Source organism: Zonotrichia albicollis, chromosome 7 (assembly GCF_047830755.1).
Source record: "Zonotrichia albicollis isolate bZonAlb1 chromosome 7, bZonAlb1.hap1, whole genome shotgun sequence".
NCBI classification, from domain to species: Eukaryota; Metazoa; Chordata; class Aves; order Passeriformes; family Passerellidae; genus Zonotrichia; species Zonotrichia albicollis.
This window is the reverse complement of record NC_133825.1, coordinates 10,009,949-10,034,501: the sequence shown is the minus strand read 5'-3', so window position 1 is coordinate 10,034,501 and position 24,553 is coordinate 10,009,949. Positions and strand designations below refer to the sequence as shown.

General features: G+C 48.7%; 1 long non-coding RNA gene across 1 annotated transcript; it reads left to right on the top strand.

Annotated features, from left to right (window-relative positions):
* The first annotated feature begins 20,712 nt into the window (after positions 1-20,712).
* LOC141729613 (uncharacterized) lies at positions 20,713-24,214 on the top strand. Its single transcript, XR_012581031.1, has 3 exons — positions 20,713-20,814; positions 21,260-21,456; positions 24,117-24,214. It is a non-coding gene; the product is annotated as an uncharacterized LOC141729613 (long non-coding RNA).
* The last annotated feature ends 339 nt before the right edge of the window (positions 24,215-24,553 follow it).

Here is a 24,553-nt window from a genome sequence, read left to right as displayed (position 1 = left end):
ATTTGCCCAGGCAGCCCAGAGCAGTGGTCACAGTGCCAAGGCTGACAGAGCTCAAGAAGAGTTTGGACAATGCTCTCAAGCACATGGAGTGACTCTTGGGGCGTCCTGCACATCACCAGGAGATGGACTTGATGACCCTGATGGGTCCCTTCCAACTCAGTATATTCCATGAGTCTATGACCCTTATTTACACTGTGAGGTAACTTCATATTCCCTTTGGTTTCCACTCTTGTGTGGTTTCACCTTTATAGCCAGACACAAAACGGTTTTCCTGTTTTGGGAGGTGAAATGCAGATCATTACCTTGTGTCCTTGTGGCAGTCCTGAGCAAGCTTCCCTGCCACGTGTGGCAGCCTCTCAGCCCTGGGGTGCCTGCGAGCTGGGTGACTCCAATTCTCTCCATCAGGGACAGGAGCAGTTGGGCCGCACACTCGCGCACCGGGGCGTGGCGGCTGCTGGGGAGGAGAGAGCAAACCCTGGGCACAGGGAGAAGGAGCAGCAGCAGCGCCGGCCTTGGCCAGAGCTGCTCCCTGCCCTTGCTGGGGGAAGGAGCCTGGGCTCTCCCTGCGCCTTCAGACACCTGCAGAAGGTTCTGGCCTCAGCTAAACACAAAGGTACCATTGCACACAAGGCCTGCCTGCACGGAAGAGGGAGGAATTCAGTCTCCCTGCACTGTCTGATACTCAGTTTCTTTCACAGTATTTACTCTGAGAAAGATTAAAGAAATAGATGACATATGAATAATTTAGAAATTAAGGACAATTCATGTTGACCCCTCAGAGGGCACCCACTACACAGAGCTGCAGCAGGACTGAGGCTCTTTCCACCCATTTATCCCCAAATCTGCAGACCTTTGGAAAACAACAAATGCAGGGAAAACGCGTCGTAGGCTGTGAAGTTTCAGAGTATCCAGCAATGCAGCCTGTTTCTTTTGTGGGGCTTGGCAACGGATCCATCTGAATGTTTTACCCTATTGCAAAGCTGAGGAAAGGGTGGCAGGCAGTTTAGCCAGGCTGTCTTGTTCTACAGAGTCTCTTGGGAACTGTCAGGCCCAGCACCAACATTTAAGGCAGCATTTGCTTCAACTGTCCCATGGCAGTCAGCCTGTGCAGGTGCCTGTAAAGTGATTCATCATCTCAAGGCTAACATGACACATCAGTTTGAATAGAAAGTAGAGCTCTATGGTCAGGACAGTCATACAAGACTCCTTTGGCAGGAGCTGCACCTGCAGTGCAGGCTGTGCCACACCCAGCAGATTGTCCCCCATGTGCCCCACGCCCCAGCAAGGACCCCCCTCATTTCTCAAGTTAATGGCATCATGAGGAGACATGGTTTTCCCAGGGCCTCTGTGGTTAGAGCTGTGAAATACCAAACACTGCTCACAGCTGCAATTGCAATTGTCCCTCTGCCCACAAAAGCACAAGGCTCTATCCTTGGCCTTTGCAGGCACTTTCCCTTCCCCACCAGTCACCACATCTAGGAAAATCTGACAGACTGGGAGAACTCCAGGAAGCAGCAGGAAGCTGAGTCAGAGGAGCTTTAGTTTGGATATCAGGAAAAAGGGTTTTTCATCCAGAGGGTGGTTGGGCACTGGAACAGGCTCCCCAGGGCAGTGGTCACAGCACCAAGCCTGACAGGTTTGAAGAAGCATTTCGACAACAATCTAAGGCACTTGGTGTGACCCTTTGGCTGTTCTGGGCAAGGCCAGGAGTTGGACTCGATGGTCCTGATGGGCCCATCCAACTCCCCATATTCTACACTTCTGTGATTCTGAGAACTAATGGGCTGCAGGAGGGCAGAAATAGGTGACAAGAGGAAAGAAGTGAGGTTGGTCAGAGAATCAAGTCACTGAGTCCACAGAAGATGCAGGATACAGGACCCTTCCCTCCCAGCATTCCCATTCTCTGTCTCATCCCTTCTCCCTCCCACACACATGAAGGTGAAGAATATCACTAAAAGAAGAAGAACCTACTTGACTCCCATATCCATGAGAGCAGTCATTGCTCATGCAGGAGTCACATTGTCCACCATGATCCCCAGGGTCTGACTGGCTGCTTTCTGAACAAATTCTGGGGAGTTGGACACCATCTGGAAAGGGACCTGAGCAACCTCATCCACCTCAGAGTCCATGTCCTTCTTCAAGGTCACAGAGAGCTCTCCCAGAGTGACAATGGCAGAGTAGGACACCTGGGAATGGAGGTTGGTCACCTGGGGAAGCCATGAGGGGAAACCTAGGAATCATCTTGAAAAGAAAACCAGTTGCCTTCAACAGAAGTCCCAGGAAATGACAACACATCCCATTGTGTCCAGAGGAACATACAAGTACAGGAAGAGCAGGAGAGCACAAACACAGAAAGGCACTTACTCTGGCACCAATTTCTGGCCTCAGACCTGCTCACTGCAGGCCTAAAATAAAAATTTCATTCAGTGTTCTACTTAACCCTTCTAAAATGTCCACAGCTTTGATTTTAGGCCCTTTAAGAAAATTAAAGCAAAAGCTGGTTTCAAATCATAAAGGCACAACTGATAAAGATAAAAGAGTCAGGTGCTCCTGTTCAAAAAAGCAACACCAGCAGCTGAAGCACTCACCCAGGAACCAGAAAACACAGGCTCAGCTCTACAGAATAATTTGCAGTGTTGAATTACAGCTTGGGCAGAGACTGGGACTCTGGCAAATAATATCATTATTGTCTCAGTTTCTGCATTTGCACATTGCATTATAAAGGCTCCACACTCAAAGATCAGTGTCAGATACCCGACCTGCCAGTAAATACAGCTGCATGTACCCACAGATCCTACAGACAGCTGACAGACATTGGAAATATCAGGTCTAAAACCAGAAATGAAGGCAGACCCTGAGCACACCTGGAGATGAGCAAGCACATACCTACTCTACACACCGTGTATGAAGTATGGGGTACAATTCAGAACAATGTTCTCACCTCGCTGGTAACTGCCAAGCAAACCTCACCAAGTCTACAAAGCAGGACCTCTGAATGGGACCCAGCCAGGTGTTGGATGGTGAAGAGTCCCTTCTCCTTCAGCTCCCTGAAAGGTAGAAAATTGATTTTTCTCTCCACCAAGGCAGCACCCTCTGAAATGACCAGGCTGGCAGCTCAGTGAACAATGGGAGGTGCTTTTCAAGGAGTGCTTAATGAAATCGTGGAACGCGTTGCCCCAGGATGCTGTGGCTGTCAAAAGCATTCACAAACCCAAGAGGGAAAGAGAGGGGTTTCAGAGTGGCCATTTGAGAAGACAGCCTTTCTGAAACCTCTGGCACATGAGGCCCCTCTGTCACTGCTTCCTAGGAGCTGTGAGACCAGGCCATGCTGCTGTTTGTTGTCACCTCCCTGTACCTGTCCCTGAGACACAGCGCCACCGGGCTGTTATTGGGGCATTTTCCTTCTTTGCCAGCCCCAGCAGGCATTCAGCAGGGAGAGTCTGCACTGCCTCTCTGGAGCTGAGTTTCCACTCTATGATCTCGGCCTCTCTGTCACTCCCTCCACTCCCCCTCACACATTCCCCAAAAAAGCAGTAGGATGTCTGCTGGCACCACCTCAGCCTGCAGGAAGGCCAAGTGGGTCCTGGCCTCTCCTGACCCACAGCACAGCTTTCTTTCATCCCAGCATGGAAATATAAAAACTGTATTATCACGTCACACAGAGGGCCAGGAGATTTTTATTTTGGCTGCAAGTGTCCACAGGGCATTGGGGAAGAGGAGAAAAAGAGTGTTTTGCAGCAAGCAACCCAGCTCTCAGGCAGGATGCTAGGAAAAGTGTCTGGAAGCTGCTTTTTAGGACTTTGGTTGTTCTCCTGAAGCTTCTGACAGAACTGATGGGCAGATCCTAGAGCTGTGGAGAGTTCCTGGGAAATTTTTCCTTGGATATGTCTAGGAATGCTCTCCCAGCCATGAACTGCCATCTGTGTCCTGTCCATGTGTTACTGCTTTGACTGTTGAGTGTCTGAGGTGCCTCTTGAGGCTGCTGTGGACCTCCTTCACCAAGGAATGGATTGTGACACAACATCCCTTTCTGCTTCTATTTGGGCACTGACAGAGCCTGGACCACTCTGGCTGGAGCTTGGGCTCTGGCCAAGCAAGGTTGCAAATGAGAGCAGCTCATGGTCCTCAGCTCTGCCCTCCTGCTGGGACAGACAGACATGGCCACGGAGACAGAATGGAGATGCCCCATCTGCCAGGGCACTAAGAAGGATGTGAATTTTTCTCTGCCCTGTCACCACCAGTTCTGCCTGGGCTGCATCCTGCAGTGGGCAAAGAGAAATCCAGCGTGCCCACTCTGCAGAAGAATGATAGAAGCTGTCAGGTTTTCTGAGTAGGATGAACAGGACTACATACAATGTGCCATCAGCTCCCCCAAACAATTGCTGGAGTCCAGCAGGCAGAGAGCCTGGCCACCTTGCTGAAATCAGCCCCCCAGACGCTGTGATGGCTGCTCCATCTTCCCCACAGGGAACACTGTCCCCAGCTGAGCAGGGGGCTGCAGGACTAGAGCCTGTGGATGGCCTCCTGCCCAAGGAGTGGGCCAAATTTTTCAAATAACAATGTCATCTACTGGACCTAAGGTGGCCCTGGCTGCAGCAGAAGCTGGAGGGAATATGCCAGCGCCAGAGATGGCTGGTTAAGGAATTCATAGAGCAGCATCCTGCACGCCCTCTGTGCCTGGGGTCAAGTTGCCAAAATCTTGGTGCCAGTACTGCAGCTTCTCCTCTGGAGCAGTCTGAATTGTTGCTAGCATAGTCCAGGGTAAAGAAGCAAAAAGGACTTTTGCATAATCTCCACAGATGTTTTATTCAGCTGTGCAGGGAGATGTTCAGCTCCCAGCACCCACACACAGAGAGTCTTACTTTGTCTCCACAGGGGCCCAGGGGCTGACCCTGATCTTGGGGCAGTACAAAGATAAGGGGGGCAATCAGGGAATAGGGAAGGTGTGGCTCAGGAACACAGGAACAGACACAGGAACAGGGGAAGGAGCCAATGGGGTCTAAGAGCTTTTTGAGGGAAGCTTCTTGTGTCTCCCTAGACCAGGGAATGGCCCCCCAGGGTCTCCACAGTTCACCAGGTTTTATGCTATTAAGACGGCTTCTCTGAAGGATCAACTGAATCAACACAAAATGACAAAAACAATCAAAAGCACTCATAAGGCAATTGTTCAAAATGCAAAAAATTCTGAGTTCCCAATGTTCCAACAGCTTTCTTGAAGTGTCTTAGATCTGGCAGGAGGGATGCAGGGTTTTCTCAGCACAGTTTATCAGGAGCTGAGTCACACCTACTGAACCTCTCGTCCATGGCCTCCTCACTGTGGCTCTGTGGCCAGTTCCTGCATTTCATTCAGTCAAATCAGAGGAAAAAAAAGTCTCTGTAGCTGACACAGTCTCTGCACACAGCTTTCTCCCCCTTCCCCTGGTGCCTTTCCCTGGCTCCAGCAAGAGCTGCAGGAAATGCTGTGTGAGCCATGATGATGGAAGAGCTACTGATAAAAACACTGGGGTGATGCTTTCAGAGGAGTCAAGAATGGAAGACTGACCAACCTTCCGGCCAATGGTGTGCCAAAAGTTTCCATTCTTGAAATAATTGACTGCAATAAATTAGTAAAAAGAAATATATGGAAACAAATTAAATCTTCCACAGCTGCTGGCTTTCCTCAGGCCCCATGGTCTATGTACTGCTAGACTTACTTCATTTAGGCAGAATATTAACTGCCCTGACTTGTTGGAGACTGACCACAAGGTCTCATCTGTGGTGGGCAGTCACTAAAATTAGCTCAGCAGAGGCATCTTCAGCTGTCCAAGTGTAGCAGAAATACATATTCTCTGCTTCATGGCTGTGTGGCAGCAGCTGCTGGTGTGGATTTGTCAGCGTTGCTTCATGGATTACCCCTGGGAAGGAATTGTGTGCACAGGCACAGTGTGATGGCTTCGATCTCCTCTAATTACTCCAATCAGATGATGGCCGGAACTTTCAGGCAAAAAGCATAATGACAGAATAATTTACAATATTCTCCAAACTACTCCTGTGGTTTTGATTTTCTTACTGATTAGGTTCAGTGTCTGGCCTCAAGAAATCAGTCCAGAAAGAACAGGCAAACTTCAGCCTGCAAGTTAGAGTGCAAGTCTTTAATCTGCCATTTCTGCAGCAGGTACAAAAAGTTGAAACAACTTTTCAACATATTTGCAAAAAAATCTCTTAGTTCTTGCTATACCTATCCAGAACCTGACTTTCTCCTCGTTTTAGTTTGATTTGAGATCCAAGCATGATTTTTTTCTGGACAGGGAAGTGAGAACCAGCTGCAAATACAGACTACAGGTGTGAATCTATACTGCAGGAACTGAGCTGTAGCTTGGAATTAAAGGCAAGAAGTGATGCCATGGTAAATGTGAACATTTAGTGCTGGCATAGGAGCCTTCTCAATGCTCCACCAACCCATGGTTCACATTGCTACAAACTCTCTTTCTGGTGTTACAAAGAGTGTTGAAGAGCTGACTGTAAGTAAAAAAAATAGCCAGAATGTTAATTTTTGTTAATATGGTGAACAATGACTATGTAATAATTCAGAGCTCATAGAAGTGAGTATTCAGATTTCCACTTAGTATGTGCTGGCAGTTTTAATTTGAAATCAACAGGTTTATCCAAATCAAGTTATCCATAGGAATTAATTTGCTCTATGATCTACCTAAAAATGCCTCATTGTCTGATAAGTTTAGTAGAAATTTACAAAGTCAACAGTCCACAGATTTTCATTTCTTGTTTAGTGGCTATTCTGCAGGAAAGCTTTTACAGACTAATCAGTTTGGATGTAATTAAAATGCCAGTACATTTCATCTAGACATTTTGGTATTAGAACAAAACCATGTGACTGCACAGCCTTATAAAAAAATATTTTCAAATAAATTTTCAAATCAACAGTCTGAGTAGGACTCAGAAAAAAAACTCTACCAAACTTCAACTCCATTGGAAGATTCCCTTGTAACCTTGTGAATCAACTCTACATTCAGAAGATTAAAAGTCCCAATTATGGTGGTTTTGGTGTGATTAGCAATTGGGGAAGGGTCTTCTTCCTTCTCAGCTCCATGCTGCAGTGCCTTTGGGATGTGGCCTGCTGGCCGTTGTTTGTGCAGCCCTGGTGTTTCTCCATGAGGCAGAAAGTGCAATTGCATTTCCAGCCCAAAGCCTATGAGGAGTGGGGCGTGCAGAGCTGTGCCAGACCCAGGCCAGCAGCTGTGCCGCCAGAGGGTTTTGGTTCCTGCCCAGGGCAGCTGGTGCATCTCTGCCGTGAGTGCCTCCCCTTCCAGGTGCCCATGGACAGCAGGTGCAGGGTTCTGCACGGGGCATGGAACAGGGTGGGGATGTCTGCTGGCAACAGAGTGCAGCGGAGAGCAAACAGTCCAGGATGGTCCTGGAGTGTGTGACAGAGAACTCCTGACACAGCTGTGACTGAGCCAGTGAGGGAAGGCACTGCTGGGCCTGCTGTTTGTGAGGAGAGAAGGGCTGCTGGGTGACAGGAGGGCTGGAGGCGGCCTTGGGCTCAGGGATCATAAAGTGCTTGTGTTTGGTTCCCAGAGAAAGAATGAGAGATGTTGGGGAAGTGTTGACCTGCAACAAATTGTGAATTTGTTAAGCTTTACCAGGCAGTGCTTAGTCGTACCTTCCCTCACACCAGTGGTTAATGTGTGCAAGTGGATGTCTTAGCCTTGAGAATAAAGACAGTGGGCCTACTGAGGAGGTAGCTGCAATGCATTCAAGGAGAAGAAGGCTCTTAACCATAGGAGAATTTGAGGAACGGGATGTTCACCACATGACCACCAGAGACCCTCAAGAGACCCCTACTCTAAATGTCAGTAATTTTGGGGAAGTGATTTAAACATGTCAAATACTTTGTGAGATGTTGGGAATTTAGCTGCTAGAGAATGGAAAATTACAAAGCTGTGGCTAATTCCAAGTCCGGCACCTGCAAGATAGTGTGTCCTTGTGGCCTAGCTGTAGTAGGATAACAAACAGTGAAAGAGACATGAGAAAAGAGAGATGTAACCCCTAAGGAATGAGGAAGAGTTCATGGCATAGTTTAACCAATAGATTGCTTGGCTTACAGAATATTCATAAGCTTATTGTTTGCTGTATAAGTGTCTGATGCTCTCTTCAATAAACGGAACTTGTTTATCACTCATATTGAGTGTCCGAGTCTCCCCTCACCGACAAATGGCTCGACCCCGACAAAGGCCTCATTCTGCGACAGTGAGAATGTTTAGCCTGTGAGTTTGAGCAAAGTAATGAATAAAAGTAATGAAAGTAATGTCTTAGTTCCTAGGGGTAATGTCTTAGTTCCATGGATACTAACACGTGGGTGTGCATGGTTTAGGGAAGTGATTCCTCACACACCCAGCACTGAAATAAAGTAATGCCTCTTTTCTCACACTGAGCTGGCAGTGTGGATCGTGCCCTGCTCGGTAACTTTCATTTTGGTCATTCCTATTGAAGCATAAAGAATGGTTGAACTGAAATCATTTCCAGCTGTTTCCCTTTGGTTTACCTGTTTGAGGGTTGAAATTGTGTGCTGCAAGTGTCCTGGGTGTGTGCAGAGCAGTGCAGCCCCAGACACCCCTTGGCTTGCCCACAAGGTGTCATGCCTTGCTGCCAGGTGTGCCCAGCTGTGGCAGGAGAAGGAGCCTGCAGCGCAGTGGGCACCGTGCCCTGCCCAGCCGGGGCTCTCTGGCACAGAGCAGCAGCAGCAGCACCAGCACCGTTCAACCGCTCCTGCCTTGGCTTCCCCTGGCACACAGAAGCCTCTGGAAATCAGCAGTGCCAGTGGCATTCCCAGCTTGGAGCAGCTGCTGCTGGCGGGCAGATGCTGCCAGTTCAACTGCTGCCAAAGGGGAAGAAAGAGCACAGGAAGAGATGTACATACACAGCAGCCCTGGGAACATCCAATAAACATGCAGATATATGGGGTGATTTGTTAGGAATTACTTCAGCTGCTATGCCAATAGTGCTTTCTCTCCTGGTTCTGTACAATGCTTTGAGCCATTTTCTTGGTCTGGTTTCCTTTGCTGGTGTCCCATCTGTGTGCTCAGCTGGGGTACAGGCTTGGAGCACTCTTGGAGTTCCTCTTGGATCCCTGAACAACAGGGTTTGGCCCATGAGGGGAGTTTGTGCTGCTTTGTGTCAGAGGAGAACTTCCAAGGCCATTTTGTGTTTGCTGTAGGAAAGGCTGGTTATTGCTTTGCATAAATTCACAGACTAACATGCTTTGTGATGCTTTGCTTTGTCATACTTTGCTTTGTGATATCAGGGCATGGTTGGCACATCATCGTGGTGACATCAGAAGGTTGCCTTGGTGCATGGAAGGCCTCAGTGCCAGAGCAGTCCTAGGGGTTGCTCAGATCAGGAGCATCCTCCTGACTGTGGCCTTTGTCAGCGTGTAGCTGCACACTGACAGGAGTCTTGGTTGGAGTAAACTTGAAGTACAGTGCTACAATGATTGAGCAACTCGCTGCTGCAGTTTGCACCATGTATGGCACTGTTTATTCCGCCTATTTCATTACCAGCCTGGCAAGTAAGTAGAAGTTTCAACTCTATTTAGGCTAGGGTGTAACCTAACCTGGCTTTTGCATGTCTTCTTGCTCTTTCTTAGTGACTGAGTTGATTTTGAAAGAGAAAGAGCATTAGGATGCCTCTGGTTTGGTAAAGCTCCTGTCAAGAGGTTCAGCTAAAAGGGGGTGTCTGTAGCCACAGGGGCAGCATTTGCAGGGGAACCTGCAGGGCTTCCGTTCCCTCCACAGGAGAGTCTGTGGCAGCCAAGTCTGTAATTTCCTCAGTTTGCTGGGACAAGCAGGACAACTTCCAAAATGCAGACTGGGAGGCCTTCTCAGAATGCCTTCTAAAGACTTTGTAGTTCTGCCTAGAACTCAGGGAAAGCTTCTTTTATTCTAAATTTTGTAATGAAAGGATTTGACTGTCCGTTTTGACCCTTGACTGAGTGCTAAAAGAGTGATTCCCTTTGCAGTGAAGTGCAAATGCCAAGGCAGTGAGTGTCTGCTCCTGAGCCTGGAGCTGCTGCTGTGCTGTTTCACAATAGAACTGCCACAGCTCAGGGGAATTTGGGGCAAGCTTTACTGGGTGACTGTTTTCAGCAACTTAATGGGAATTAGTGCATGCAACTTCTTTTTTGAAAAAAGTACCTGAAAGACAAGAGAACAAAAGCTGCTTTATCTGTTGGACAGAAGAGAAGCATTGAGTGATAAAGAACAGTTTGCATTTTCTTGATCATGTTTGTATTAATTTACTGACTAGACAGGCCAAAATGTAGGCACAACCAAGATTATTGTCCTGATCTCTTGCTGGCTGTGTGAAAGAACTATGTCATGTGGAGGGATGTTGATAAAGAAAAATACTCTCTGTTTGGGTTGACCTCTTCTGTGGGATTCAGCAGCCCAGGCAGTTTTCTCACAGCACTTGTTCATTTTCCCTTGCCCACTCCAGGTCACCTGAAGCGTGTATTCAGAGGTGCTGATCCTGAGGTGAGTGAGACAGGAACATTTCATGTTCCTGGTGCTTAGGAATTGTAGAGCAAGCTGTGAGCTTGGCCTGTAGCACTAGAGTGTAGAGGGCCAGCTGGGTAGGCTGAAAGAAAATCCATTTCCATGTCTGCAGCAGCAATAACAAAGGCATCACTGGCTATTTCTTAATTTTCAATTTAAGAACTTTCAAGGAATGAAAAGCTCATTTTGCAGAGACAATGTTGCTTCTTGATAGTAGCCAGGGCATAATGTCTAATTCAGAACTATTAGCAATTCTGTTGAATTAGCCCATTTAAATTTAGTCGCAGTGACTTAGAATCCCATTGTTACCAAAGTTTCTGATTTGTCCTTAGCAGAGCTGGTTGTAGAAATAGAGCTGAATAGAATAAAGTGCTGAATAGAAATAAGGTTACAAGTTATATGTAACTTTCTGTCCCTCACACTGCTGTCTGTCCGCAGATCACAGAACCAACAGCAGTCTCTCCTCTGGCTCCCTCTGCTCATGGAGAGGAGGCCGAAGAGGAGGCAAATGAGGTGGATGAGCACCAGCCTCCAGCTGTGCTCACACCACAGCCTGAACATTCTGAGCCAGTAAGTGCCAGCTGTGTGTGCTGCTGTCTTTAGTGCAGGGCAGAGCTGCAAGTTTCTGACCAGCCAGCACTTGCTGTTGCTGGCTGAGGATGCTGAGTGCTGGAGTCCTGCCAGGACCTGGTGATTGCCCCCAGCCTGTGACAGCTGGACAATTGGGCTTTGGTCTGTCACGTTTAGGGACCAGCTTCCTGGCATTTTGATAGGGGCCAGCCTGAAGCACGAAGGCTCCCTGATCCCAGAGCAGGGAGCATGTCAAAGACACTGTGCTCAGCCTTGTTGGATACACAGGGGACACTGTGGCGTGGACAGACCTGTCCCCCTGCACAAACTGGCCAAGTTGCTGCAGGCACAAAAAAATGTTGATCTGACCACAAAAGCTCTTGGTTGTGCTTTGTCCCCACAAACTTCTTGGATGTGCTTACTTGGGAGTATTTCAGAGACACACTGGGGATGTAGAGTTGCTGCTTGAAGTCAGGGATTTTGGTGCCTTTGTTGCCAGGTTGCTCTTTTGCCTCTTCAGGCAAAGCAGCTGGTAGCAGAGCAGATAGGTGCTCTGAGTCTGCCTGTTTCTTGGTCTTTGATAAGCTGCAAGGAGATGACTGTGTTGTCCATGAAGCTGTGGGGGACCATTCTTGTCTAGTGCGGCAAAAGAAACAAAGGGAGTAGTTCTGAATCTTTCTTCTGAGGCAAAAACCAGACACTGCATGTGTCTGTTGATACCTTCTATTGTGTAGTTTGCTTTGAAAACTGCATTGGAGCCTAGAGTGGGAGCAAAGCTGCAAGTCCTTGACTGCTGTCCTGTAATGCTAAACCCAGGATGTACACCTTGCAATGGTGCCTGCAGTATCTGAAGTGCAATGGGCACCTTTGTGGCTGGGGAGCTGCGTGGGCCCAAAGGACGCAGGGCTGGCGGCCGTGAGCAGCTGAAGATGAGGCAGCGTGGGGCCAGGGGGCCAAGAAGGCCAAGGGCACGGTGGCTGTGCCAGCAGCAGTGGGGCAGCAGGAGCAGGGCAGTGAGCGTGGCCTGTGCTGGGCAGCGCCGTGGCCACAGCTGGAGTGCTGTGTGCAGCTGTGGGCCCTGGGAAGCAGAAAGTCATGGAGGGGCTGCAGCGAGGGCACAGAAGGACAGGGGAGCTGGGCAAGGGGGTGCAGCACAAGGCCAGGGAGGAGGTGCTGAGGGAGCTTTAGCCTGGACAATGGGGGCTCATGAGGGACCTTCAGGCAGACTTCCATAGATGCCTGCTTTAGATCCATAGAGCCAATGCTCAGCACAGGGGCTGTTTCCCTGCCAAACATCCCTTCACTGCATCCAAGTGCTTTAGATACTGGAGTAGGTAACACTTTCATATTTTGTTTGTTTATTTGTTTGTTTGTTTGCTAGAAGGAGAAGCCTTGTGTAATTTCTCCTTCTCCAGGGAGCAAGGGAGCTTTTTCTCAGTCTTTCCTGCCCTTTTCCAGCACTGGCAGAAACACATCACTTTCAGGTTAATTACTCCCGTGTCTTTTGGCAGCCCAGGGAATCAGTGTGTGTTGTGTTTGGGAATTGAGCAGGAAATCAATGCCCTTGTATTCCAGCTGGTGCTCAGAGATCACAGGAGCTGTGAGGGGCTGGACTGCATTTCTGATTCCAGCCACTTTAGCACCATCAGTGCGGTCGAGTCCAAGCGAAGAACTTGCCCAAGCACAGATGCACAAAGAGTGCAGTTCCCAGTGCATTGCTCTGGGTCTGATTGCCTTCCATAAGGACCTACATGCTCCAGATTCCCCAAGAGTGTGCGTTACTGAAGCAACAGGAGAGCAAGTTCAGGATGGCTGCTGATCGGGGCACTGCTACCGAGTGCTGATGTGTGTAGCAACAGAAAGGACAGTATTGATTCAGGGTGACCCCCCCGTGGGGAATAATGTGCTTTGGGTCTATGATTTAGAAGGTTAAAGAAATGCTTTCTTAAGCTATGTTATATTACACTAGCACTATATTAAAACTCTTCTATAGACATACTATACTAAAAAGCTACTAAAGAAAAACTCGTGACTGTCTCCAGACAGTCACGACACAGCTTTTATCTAATTAGCTAATCAAGCTAAACAACTATCACTAAAATCCAATTAACAAATCACTTTCAGTAAACAATCACTAGAACACATTCTACATGTACTAAACAACAAGAACAGCAAGTAGAGATAATAATTGTTTCCTCTTCTTCTGTAAGTTTCTCATTATCTTCTCTTAAAAAAAACCTAGGAGAGAGAATTATATCTCTCTCTGTTCAAAGAATGTAAATACCACAGCACAGTAAAGAGAGATTATAAAAGTGAGATCTGTCTATCTGTCTATTTGAATCTTCCTGGCTCTGCTCCAAAGCAGTGGAAGATGCAAAGCTCACCTAAAGGCATCCCTTCAGGAGAGGAGTAGAGACAAGTTCCATTGACTGATCCTGAGCAGGCAGAGATATGTCCCCCTCCAGAGATGGTTGTTTTTTCCCCTCATGTTTTCCTGCTCCAACCTTTTCTGACCTGAAGCCTTCATTTGTCCTTTAAATTTTTGCATGTCCTGAGGGAGTGGAACTATCCCATGCTGTATCTGGGGTCTGGTGACTTTGCTCATACACGCATTACATGACACATGCTTTCCTTCACTGGCATCCCCAGGGCTGTGTAAGTCCATTCATTCATGGGGCCTTATGAGAAACTCTGTTACTGCTGGTCAGAATTCTCTGTTGACAAAAGAGGGACAAGAAACACCTTGGTCGTCCTCCATATACTGAGGTGGCCACAGAGGTTCTCTGACTTCCATCAGAGATCTTTTCATGCATCCTCATCTCCTGAATGACCCGGTTTTCTAACAAGAGTGTGGATGTCAGGAAGGAGGAATGCTGATGCAGGCCTGAAGAGAAGGTGAACCCCAGAAGTGTCTCTCACAAGGAGTGAGCTCACCCAGGAAGCCCTTGCAGAGCCAGGATGGATCTGTGGGACAGGGCAGGGTGTCAGTCACTGCTGAAAGATGAACAGGACATGGCAGAAGCAGAGGGAGGCCCTCACCAGACCCTTGAGTAATGCCACCCCTTCCCTGTTAGCTGCCTGAGAGGCTGTTGGAGCTTCAGTCCCAGATGGTACCTGATTGTAGGGCCAGGGTCACTTTGGAATCTGTGCCTCCCCTCGGGCAGAGAATGACCCAGGAGAGCAGCAGCACAGTGCTTTGGGAATGTGTGAGCCCAGCAGTCTGTGAGTCTTGGCCCACAAAGGGCGTATGGGAAGTTAAAACCCATCTTCTCTTGCTTTCTGTGCAGGTGCTTCTAGAGAAAGAGCAGGAGCACACTGCCTCATCTGAGATGCCATGCCAGACTCAGGGAGAGCTGTTCCCTGCCCGAGAGCAGGAAGAGCAGCTGAGGCAGCAGGTGGAAGAGCCACAGGAGAATGGCCAAGTAAGCCTGACTGGCCAGGGGACAGAGGGAAGGGCAGGAAGAGGGGCATAAACCAGAGCTCTTGGGACTGAGGAGGCCAGGAGTCCCACAGGCACTGGAAGCACAGAGCCTTGAAATCTGCAGAGAACAGCCCCAGGACAGGATGTTTACAGTGGAAACAGAGCTGGGTAGGGAAGCAGAAAGAAGGGGCTGAATAAATGTGATTTTGAGGCTAAAAGAGGGAAAAGCTGAGCCTGATGGCAGCTCTCAGTCACTTGCTCTGCTTTTGTGTGTACAGAACATCAAGGCAGAGCCACAAGCAGAGCTGCCTGAAGCTCAGAGTGCCATCATGGCAGTGAAGAGGAGGAATGAAGACATCCAAGAGGAGAAGAATCTCCCTATGCAGAGGGGCAATCAACAAAAACAGGTGAATGAAGGAATGGCAGCAACTCCACTCATGAAAGAGAGTCCTTTCCATTGTTGTTTGCAGAAAATTGACAAACAGATGCAGGCACAGCTGTATGAAACTGAGGCTAAGACCAAGGTAAGGAAGATGAGGCTAGACAAAAAAATTAAAATCATCAAAGAGAAAACGAATCGCCTCCTTCAGGAGCAAAAGGCTCCAGAAAAGCAAGCGAGTGAAATAGCCATAGGCACTGCAGTCACCCAAGGGGTGGTTTCTGCCCTCCTTGCCATTCCAGTGCAGAGCAGCAGGGGGGTGGGTGATGCCTCTGAGTGCCATCCTGATGAGGCCTCTGTCAGAGCTGCTCTCAAGGACACTTCCTGCTCTGCTGGATCTCAGCTGATGCTCTAGAAAATGGCATTACTCCTCTGGCCCCTTAGCCAGCAGTCATCCGAATGAACTCCTGCTGGCTTCTTCCAGGTGGCCTTGTTTCTTGAGGTGTTTTTGCAGGTGAACATGGTCACTCACATAGATTTGGTTTTACGAGCTACAAGCTGTCTGTATCCCTTGTGAATCTGCTCCTGTCCTTTCCTTTCCTTTCTTCCCAGTCAATGACTCCTGGCTGACGGGGACAAGCTGTAGTCTCTGACTGCTTTGTTCTGTTTGACTTGAGGTGGAAGTGTCGCCATCCTACCTGGCAGCCTGCAGAGAGTTCCAGCAAATGACGGGCAACCAAGAGCCCCGAGGCTGGCATGAGGCCCAGGAACTGAACCATCCAGAGATGCTGCAGGATAAGCACGTCCTTAGGAAGGTGCAGAAAAAGAGAATTTCATGGCAGGAGGTAGAACATTAGAATGAGGAGCTGCAAATGTATCTGCAGACCTAGGAGGGGGAAAGGAGTCTTTGGGAGGAAGTGGAGCGGTCGTTGCTGCAGTCATCCTTTAGAACAAGAAACTGGCTATGAACTCGAGTAAAACCAGCCTTTGCTTTTAACCATTTGGTTTCACAAGTGGACATCCAAAGCAATCCAGTTGAGGAGCTCTGCATGTGGCTGACAGCAGCTTCCTAAGGGCTTGCATTTCAAATGGAAATCTCTCTTGCATTTCAGGGCAATCTCTGCCACATCTTCCTGACATCAACTCATTTCTTGTCTCAGATCTACACCGACTCTGACACTGAAGCTGCTGCAGAAGCAGCAGCGCTGTCCCAAGGAGCCTTTGCTCTCCAGCTGCAGAATTGGAGCCTGAGCACTTGGTTCACCTCCCGTGCTGACCCAGCTGCTGCTCAGCAACAGGAGATGGCGGGTGACTCCCTGGAGCAGCAGAGTGCGTCTGGTATCTTTCTTATCTGAGGGACAGTGTGTTGTGTGCACGTGTCAGCATAGCTGAACCAGGGTTCTGTTCAGTTTAGTGTCACAGAAGTGCTGGCATTGCTCCGAGGCAGCAAGAGAGAGCTCTGGGTGTTCCTGCTGCCTCTGAGGGCAGCTTAGACTGGCTGGAGTTTGCCTGGGCTTCCCTCTCTGCTGAAGGCAGAAGCAGGGATTGTTCCTGGATCAGCAGAAGGCTGTCACTGCTTGAGTCTTAGCCACTGGCAGAAGCCCTGCTGAGATCAGTCTCTAGGAGAACACATCAAGCCCTTTGTGATTCTGCAGCACAACCCAATGGATCTGCTTCTTGTCCTTAACAGCTGCCAGTGCTGTGCTCTCAGATAAGATCTCGTAGGGTTGAGAAGAGAGCTCAGTGGATTCTGTGTCTACCATCATCTGCTGGGACAATAAGGGCACTGATCCACCCCTCGGTGTGGCTGATCTCAAAGCCCATCCTGTTGTGTCCTGAATGGGGGCAACAGCTTGTCCGGGGCTCAGGCTCACTCTGGCTTCTTCCCATCAGTGCCTGTCAGTGCTCATGCTTGGGCTTTGCCAGCCTTGTTGTGGTCGCTGCCCTGTCCCTGAGGGCTGGTGGGAATGCAGAGGCTGGAGCCTTCCTTTGCTGGGAGGGTCCCGCTGCTGCCCGGCTGCTGCAGCGCGGAGCTGCCTGAGGCCGCAGCCCCTGCTCTGGGCCGGCTTCTGCCTCGCACGGCCTGGGCTCACAAGAGGGTCAGCATGCAGCTCTCTGTGTCACAGGGGCGCCTGAGGAGCACTGCTGTCCTCTGTGCCCGTGCCCGCCGTGCCGAGTTGGGAAGATTGGGGACGTGTGCGGTGCCGAGAGGGCGAGTGCAATGGGAGCGACTGATCCGCGCTGTCAGGGTGAAGAGAAGCGGCGTGGTTCTTCACGCGGGGCACGGGCATGGGCGTCTTTGGGCTCAGCCTGCTCATAAAGGGTGAGGGTCCTGATGCTGAAAGCCCCGTGGGGATTTGTTCTAGCATGAGCTGCTCTGGTTTACAAACGCAGAGGCATTCTTCTGGTAAACTGCTGCAAGGTGAAAAAGATGGGAACACTTGGCAATATTCCTCCTGTTCTGAACTTCACATCTGTTCAGAGGAATTGATTCTAGACGTCCAGGTGCATTTAATCTTAGCAAGTAGGAAACCTTTTCTAAATCGCACAGTGTTTATTCCCAAGAAAACAAAGGCACTGTTAGTTCCAGCTCTCCTTAATGTTTCTAGATGACAAATTACTTGCCTTGCTAGGTATTCTCTTCCGGTCTCAGTCTCCTCTGAATGTATCTCCCTATGCTTCCCTGTGTGCCTGCTGTCTAGAGGTCTCTCACTTCAAAGGATGCTGGAAATCAGTCTCTGTGCCAGCCACTTGTGCTGTGGGCCTGCTGTTCTTTTCTTGTTGTTCCAGTTCCTGTTCCTGTTGTTGTTAGCCAGCTGTCCACAAAGGGAGGGCTCAGAGCTCCAGAGAGTGGGGCTGCCTTTGTATCTCCTAGAAGGTGGGATCTCTGCTTTAAAGTGAACATCTTGCATTTTGTTTCCCTCAGGGAGAATGGTGAAGATGGAAAGTCCTATTCTAAAATACATTGAACTGGAAAATATTGGCAGTGGGTGAGTCCAAGCAATGTTAATTGTACAAAACTACGCATCAGGTGTTTTGCTGGTGGAATAGCTATCAAGTGTAAAGTCTGACAAGCTGCAAATGTGTTCAGGCACTGGGCTTAGATTGTCAGTGCTGATCAGAATTTCTAAATGTGCTCAGAAGGCATTGTCAAAGACATCTCAATGCTTCCAGTGTCCTGCAGGTCTGCAGATTGGCAGAACAGATCTCCTGTGTGGGCTGGCTTTCACTGCAAGATCTAAATGGCTTCTCCTTTCTCTGCTTCTCTTTTGTTTCTAGGACTTTTGGAGATGTTTACAGAGCACTCGACACTGCCACAGGAGCAGAGGTAAATGTCAACAGCCCCTGCAGGCTCTGCTGCATTTGAGGGCTTTCCCCTCTGGTGTGAGCTGTGGCTGGGGCTTTGGGCAGAGCTGTGCTGAAAAGGCACAAGAAGCACAGACTGGTGCCAGCCCACAAAACACATTTGGGACTTTGTCCTCCTCAGCTGCCGGAAGGAAGGCATGGAGGGCAGCGGTTCCTTTCAGAGAAGGACGCGCTCACTCGCTCTCCATTGCTAAAACAAAGGTGGTGCCTGTGAGCACCTCACTGCTCTTTGGGGATACAGCTTCAGAGTCCTGAATTCTCATTTCTGGCTGCCAGCAAATGCATCTGAAAGTTACTGGTAGTTCCTTAGCCACCTGCAGTGCTGCACTTGGGAACTGCACATAGGGAGACCTGCAAGGCGTTCCTGAAAGCCCTAAGCCCTGCCCATAGCCCAAGGTGTATCCACAGAGTATTAAGGCATGGATTACTTCTTCTGAGTCCCAAACAAAGCAGCAGAGTGTGTGGTCAGAGGTTTCTGGGTGATAACTGAGACACCACTGTTACCAAGTGGTCAAGGCAAAATGTCAGTGGCCCCACGTGTCCTGTAAGTGGCTCCCAAGGGAGCAGAGAAATGGGCTGTTGGAATGTCAGTTCCTAATTACTGCAGTGCCTAACCACAAGGCAGTTTGGCACAGCTCAGCTGTGTCATTGCAAAATCACTCACTCCACGTGCCTTGGGGTCTCATGCCACCAACTTCTCGAGTTACTGATTTTCAATGTCATTTTAGGTGGCCGTAAAGAAAATACAGCTTCAAGGACTGAGGAAGATGGAACTAAAAGTCAGTGAACTCATGGTCATGAAGGTGAACAGGAATACCAACCTGGTCAACTGTTTAGACAGGTGAGTTGTGCTTTTGTCCCAGGAATGTTTGTTCACATATTGCAAACATGCAAGGCAAAATCCCACTTTGGTCACTGGCAGAAAATAGAGCTGTAATTATTGCCTAATTATTATTGCTCTTTTCATCTCCAGTGGATGGGAAGAGATTGCATTTTGTCTGCATGAGTCTTCACTGGCACATGGTATTTGAAAATTGTTCAAAAACCTGGATGAGTCGTGTCTTACAAAATCACTGATCTCTATATTCACAGCCACCACTTTGTTTTGGAGCTTGATTTTTTCAAGTGTCTTCCTACGTCCAGGTAAACTAACAAGGATTTCCCTTGGATTGTTGCCACTGTTTTCCATTGCTATGCATGCCAGGAAGACTAGGTGCTTTTTTCCAGAAACACCATGCGTGACAGGTTTTATATCTGGGCTGTTACTAAACTGCACATTTTGCTTGCTGCCCATCTAAGACATGTCCTTTTTTGCAGCTGTGCCTTTCTCCTTGACACTGCACAGATGGCAAACAATGCACAGCCAAGAGGGAATGTCTATTCCTTTATTTTGTCTTTGTCTCAAAGGGACCTGTAAAGAAGAATCAACCCATCTTTTCCAAACAGCAACCTAGCCATGTACATTTATCTCCACGCCCTTGCTTCCTCCTTTCAGCTACCTTGTGGGTGAGGAATTGTGCCTGGTTATGGAGTACATGGATGGAGGCACTCTGAGCAATGTCATCAGCAAGACCTACTTGTCAGAAGATGAGATGGCAGCCATCAGTCGGGAGGTCAGCAATCCCATCTGTGTTTCCAAGGGCTTGGGCGGCATTGTCTGGGAAACAGGGGCTCAGAGCTGGAGTGATTTCCTGTGCCAAGCTTTGTTTCTCTGTTGCTGGTATGCTATGGGCAAGTAAAAGCATCTCAAGTGAAAGGCCTGCCAGTGCCCCTGCACTCCCTGTACTCAGTGCCAGTACTCTTATCTCCTGCTGTTGTATTCTCGCTCTGTCTCTTGTATTTGTATTTGTATTTGCTGTTCTCCACCTTGCCTCTCTAAATGTTTGCCTGGAGTTTGTCTTCACTGCATTTCTTGCCTCTAAAAGCAAAGGTGCTGGTGGCAGGATTTGAAATGATCAGCAAAGATCATTTCAGTGCAGCCAAAATGCTCTTTTCTTATGTAAAGTGACTGGTGTGATACTTCCAAGCCTGTGCCAAGGCCAGCAAGAAAACGTTTGTCATGCAGCCTCCCACCCAAAAGTGATCCACTTCACAATAAAGGGAGGGATTTCTCCTTTCAGAACCCCTCCTTTGTCCTCTGCATGGCAAAAGCACGTCCACTGCAGCAGGAGTCATCCTGGCTGGTTTGCAGGGGACAGCCTACAACAGCAGGTGCTGTTGCTCTTTCAAAAGCTGACATGCCTTTCCTCAGAAAGGTCCTGCTCTGCAAGTGTTGGAGCAGCAAGCTCTTCTCCTCAGTGGCCATTACTGTTCTACCATTACTCCCCATTCCCCCAGAGAGGGAATCTTTTCGATTCTTTGCTTCCTTTCTTGTGTGATGAAATCACATCACTCATTTTTGCCCTCTTGTTTCTGTTTTCTCGCTCAGTGCCTGCAAGGACTGGATTTTCTTCATTCAAACCATGTTATCCACCAAGATGTGAAGAGCAGAAACATCCTTCTCAGAACCGACGGCTCTGTCAAGCTGGGTCAGTATATTCTTGGTCAGGTGCAGTGTTCCAGGGATGTGGGTGTGGGGCTGCTTGGAGTGACTGCCAGCTCCCCAGAAATGGTGCTGGTGGCAGTGCAGGGACCCCTGCTGCGAGCTGAGGGCACAGTTGCAACGTGCACAGAGACAGAAGGAGCCACAAGCAGTCAAGAGTGGCCTTGCTCTGTGTGTGTCCCTTCCAGACAGAGGGATCTACAATCTAAAGCTTCAGGGGAATGAAGTCCACTGCTGTGAGCAGCGTTAAGAAACCTGGGGTTTTTTGGAAGTGGCCAATTCCATACTCCCTTGGCTAAAGCCTCAAGGAAATTGAGCATGGACAGTTCTCCAGGAGATCCAACAGCACATTCTTAGCCTGAGAGTGGGGAATTCTCTTGCTTGGTTTCCTAATTGGAGCTGGCTTTCATGGTTTGTTGTTTTCTCCACAGCTGACTTTGGCCTCTTTGCTCAGCTCAGCCCTGAGCAGGGCAGACGGAGCTCCGTGGCCGGCGCTGCTGGGTGGCTGGCGCCTGAAGTGGTGACAGGTCAACCATGTGGCCCCAAAGTGGACATATGGTCTTTGGGAATCGTGGGCATCGAAATGGTGGAACGAGAAGTTCCTTCCTGGAATGCAACTCCTGTCTTGGTAAGTGCAAATACTGATCCCAATGTCTTTCTCACCTGTCCCGTGTTCTGTGTGCCATTGGACAAAATCCCATTGCCATCTGCTGGCACCACTTCCACCAAGGTCCCCTTCTAAAAATGCCCCAGCAACACATCAGCATCTGCTGTAGCTTTGGTTGTATCAGAAAGGGAAGGGGCAGTTCAGAAACCTGCCATTTTGGCCTCCAGCCATGTCTGACATTTCTCACTTGTGTTTTGAACAATATTGGAACTCTGTTTCTGAAGGACAAGAATTTTTCAGTGGACAGGGTAGACATGTGATAAATATCCTGAGAAATAGAGGTTAGACCTTCCCAGTTTCAATTTTATAGAAAACATAAGAAAAAAAGGAAAAAGAAAAGTAAACAAAAAAAGAAAAGAGAAAAAAACCTACTACCAAAGCAATGCCCAAGCAGTTCTGCTTGCTTTTTCATTTTTTAAACGCAGCTCTTCTCTTCCACTCTGTAGCATCTTTTCCAAATCCTGTGGTTGTTGAAACTTTCAGGCTTTCAAGTCATCTGTACATTGCTGACTCATGTGTGTGGCTGGCCTGGATAAGTTTAGAATGTGTTTGTCTCCGACTGCAGTTAGAATTGTTTGCCAAACCCTTGGCTATTTCCTGATACTTTAACAAGTTGATGAGCTTGCAGGCAGGTGCCTGGGCTGGGATCCAGCGTGGGCAGTTGACACCAGTGCTGTGTTTCTTTACCACAGGAGCAGGGCCATCCCTGGCCTGCACAGTTCTAATGACAGGGACGGCTCCAGCTCCCCACCATGGCCAGTGGCTGAGCTCAGCTGAGAGTCAGGATAAAACCCTCTTTGTCACCTCTGGTGATGTGGGAAAAGGACAGAAAGCTGCATAAATTATTTGTACACAAGGGGAGAGCATTGCCATTTCTAGATTTGAAATTCTCCTTTGGGTTAAAGAGGATAATAGCAAAGTCTCTTTGGTCACCATCTATTTCAGTGCCACAAGCACAGTTATCATGACAGTGGTGGGCATTTTTATGGAGACTCCAAGGCCTCTTGCCATGGTTATTTTTGTCTATTTGAGATGGATTCTGCAAGTTGAGGTTTGAATAGTTCCCAGTCAGTGTCTTATATGGTTTCTAAATACCATCTTGCAAAAGTAGAATGAGCTCTCTCCCCCTGACTTGTCAGCGTGTTAGGGCTTGGTTCCACATGAACCACACTGGATAATGATCAGCCGATGTCTTGCCAATCTACACTGTAACTCCTGGGCCTGAGGAGTATCAGAAAGACCTGCTGAGCTCCATGGACACTGTCAGCTGCATGGAATTGAGCATCCTTGGCCTTGATGAAGAAACTGGAGCCCAGCTTAGGTTAGATGCTCTTGAGCAGGAGAAAGGCTGGAATCGTCAGGTGTTTCCAGAGGCCTGCGTGCCCAGAGGGACTGAGTTCTGGGGAGCAGCTGGATGTTTCTGCATGTCATGGAAGGGGATTGCCAGACAGCTCAAGCCTCACCACAGGCAAACACTCCCCAGCTCTTCTCAGGCAACATTTGCTTTAGGTTTCAAGTTGTTCCCACTTGTCTGTCAGTGAAGATGCCCCTAAAACCACAAGGCAAGCCTCTCAGAACTGGTGTTACATTTCCAGAAATGAAGAAAAGAAGCCCAAACACAAGAAAGTTGCTAAGGCACTGGTTTTTAGAGAGGAACTTAACCCCCTGTGCAGTTTCTTCTCACTGGGAAACGTGCCTGAAACCTCAGCATGAGGGTTTAAAGTCCACAGAGTCTCTTCTGCTTCTTGTGCAGTGCTGCTGAAACACTCAGTGATCGTGTTTCTCTCCTAGCCCAAGCCACATTCTGGCTATCACGAAGCCAGAGCCTGGTGATGTGGAGAGCCTGCCAAAACCTGCCATTTGTTTCCTAGCACTTTCTGGGATGGGCCTACCATTCATGCATTGTCTTGAGTAGCCAAATGACTAGAGGGTGACCGTAGGGATGGAACCTCTTCTTCTGATTTGACCATGAAAGGTTTTTCTTTTCCATGTAGGGAAAGCAGAAATTTTCAGACTGCTGAGAAACAGAGCTGCAGGTGGCTCCTGTGTACCCAAGCAGGCGTTTTCATCGCAGTACATTTGTGCATGGATCTTAATGTGTCTGTGTTGAAGATGAGATTCCAAAGATTTGTTTCCTTACCTGAGAAATACCTAGTGGATTTCCCTTCTTTCCTTCCAATTCCCATTCTTTTCAAGAACAAAGCAAAAAGCTTGATTCGTTGTGTTTTATGGCAGCAGTGCTTAAGGGACAAGAAGCACTGCAGAGATAATTTTCATGTACTAACTCTTGGATACAGTAGAGTTAGTATAGCAAAGTCCTTCTTCCAAAAAGCCTCTCAAGCTGGTGTGAATCCTCAGGGAAGGAAATGTGCGTGTGCTGATGTAGTTCCCACTAACTAGGTCAGTATATGAAATCAGCTGCCAAGGCAAGATCTGCAGGATGGTGGAAAAGCTTTGGCTGCATTGGGGTTTGGGTTTTTGGTTGGTAAAGGAAAGTCATCTTTGGGTCTCTGCCAGGGCAGAAACTGCCACTGCAGCATGGAGCTTAATCAATGGGATCTGGGAGAGCAGTTGCAGGTGGGAAAGAAGCAGGTGGAGCCTGGTGTCTCCTTTTTCCCCAGCCTCAACTCCTGATAGCCACAGGAGGAAGACAAAAGCTGCAGCAGCCCAACTTATTTTCATCCTGCCTGCGTGACTTCCTGAGCTGCTGCCTGCAGAGAGATGAGGCGCGGCGCTGGTCTGCCAAGGAGCTGCTGCAGGTAAAATGTGAAGGGGCTGCAGGTGAAACAGGCTCTGAGGGATGGGCTCCTCCTCCACTCAAGGCCAAGGCAGCAGATGAGCCTCCTTCCTCCTCACCTCCACTCTTGCTGCTCTTCAAATGAAAAGAAGCATCCTGATGAGGAATTCTAGACTGGGCTGGGCTGGCAGGGTCCTGTAAAGGTCCTGTGGTGCAAGTGTCCTGCAATGAGCTGGGACATCTTTAAAGACATCAAGTTTCTCAGAGCCCTTTGCCACCAGAGCCGGAATGGTTGCAGGGATGGGGCACCTACAAGCTCTT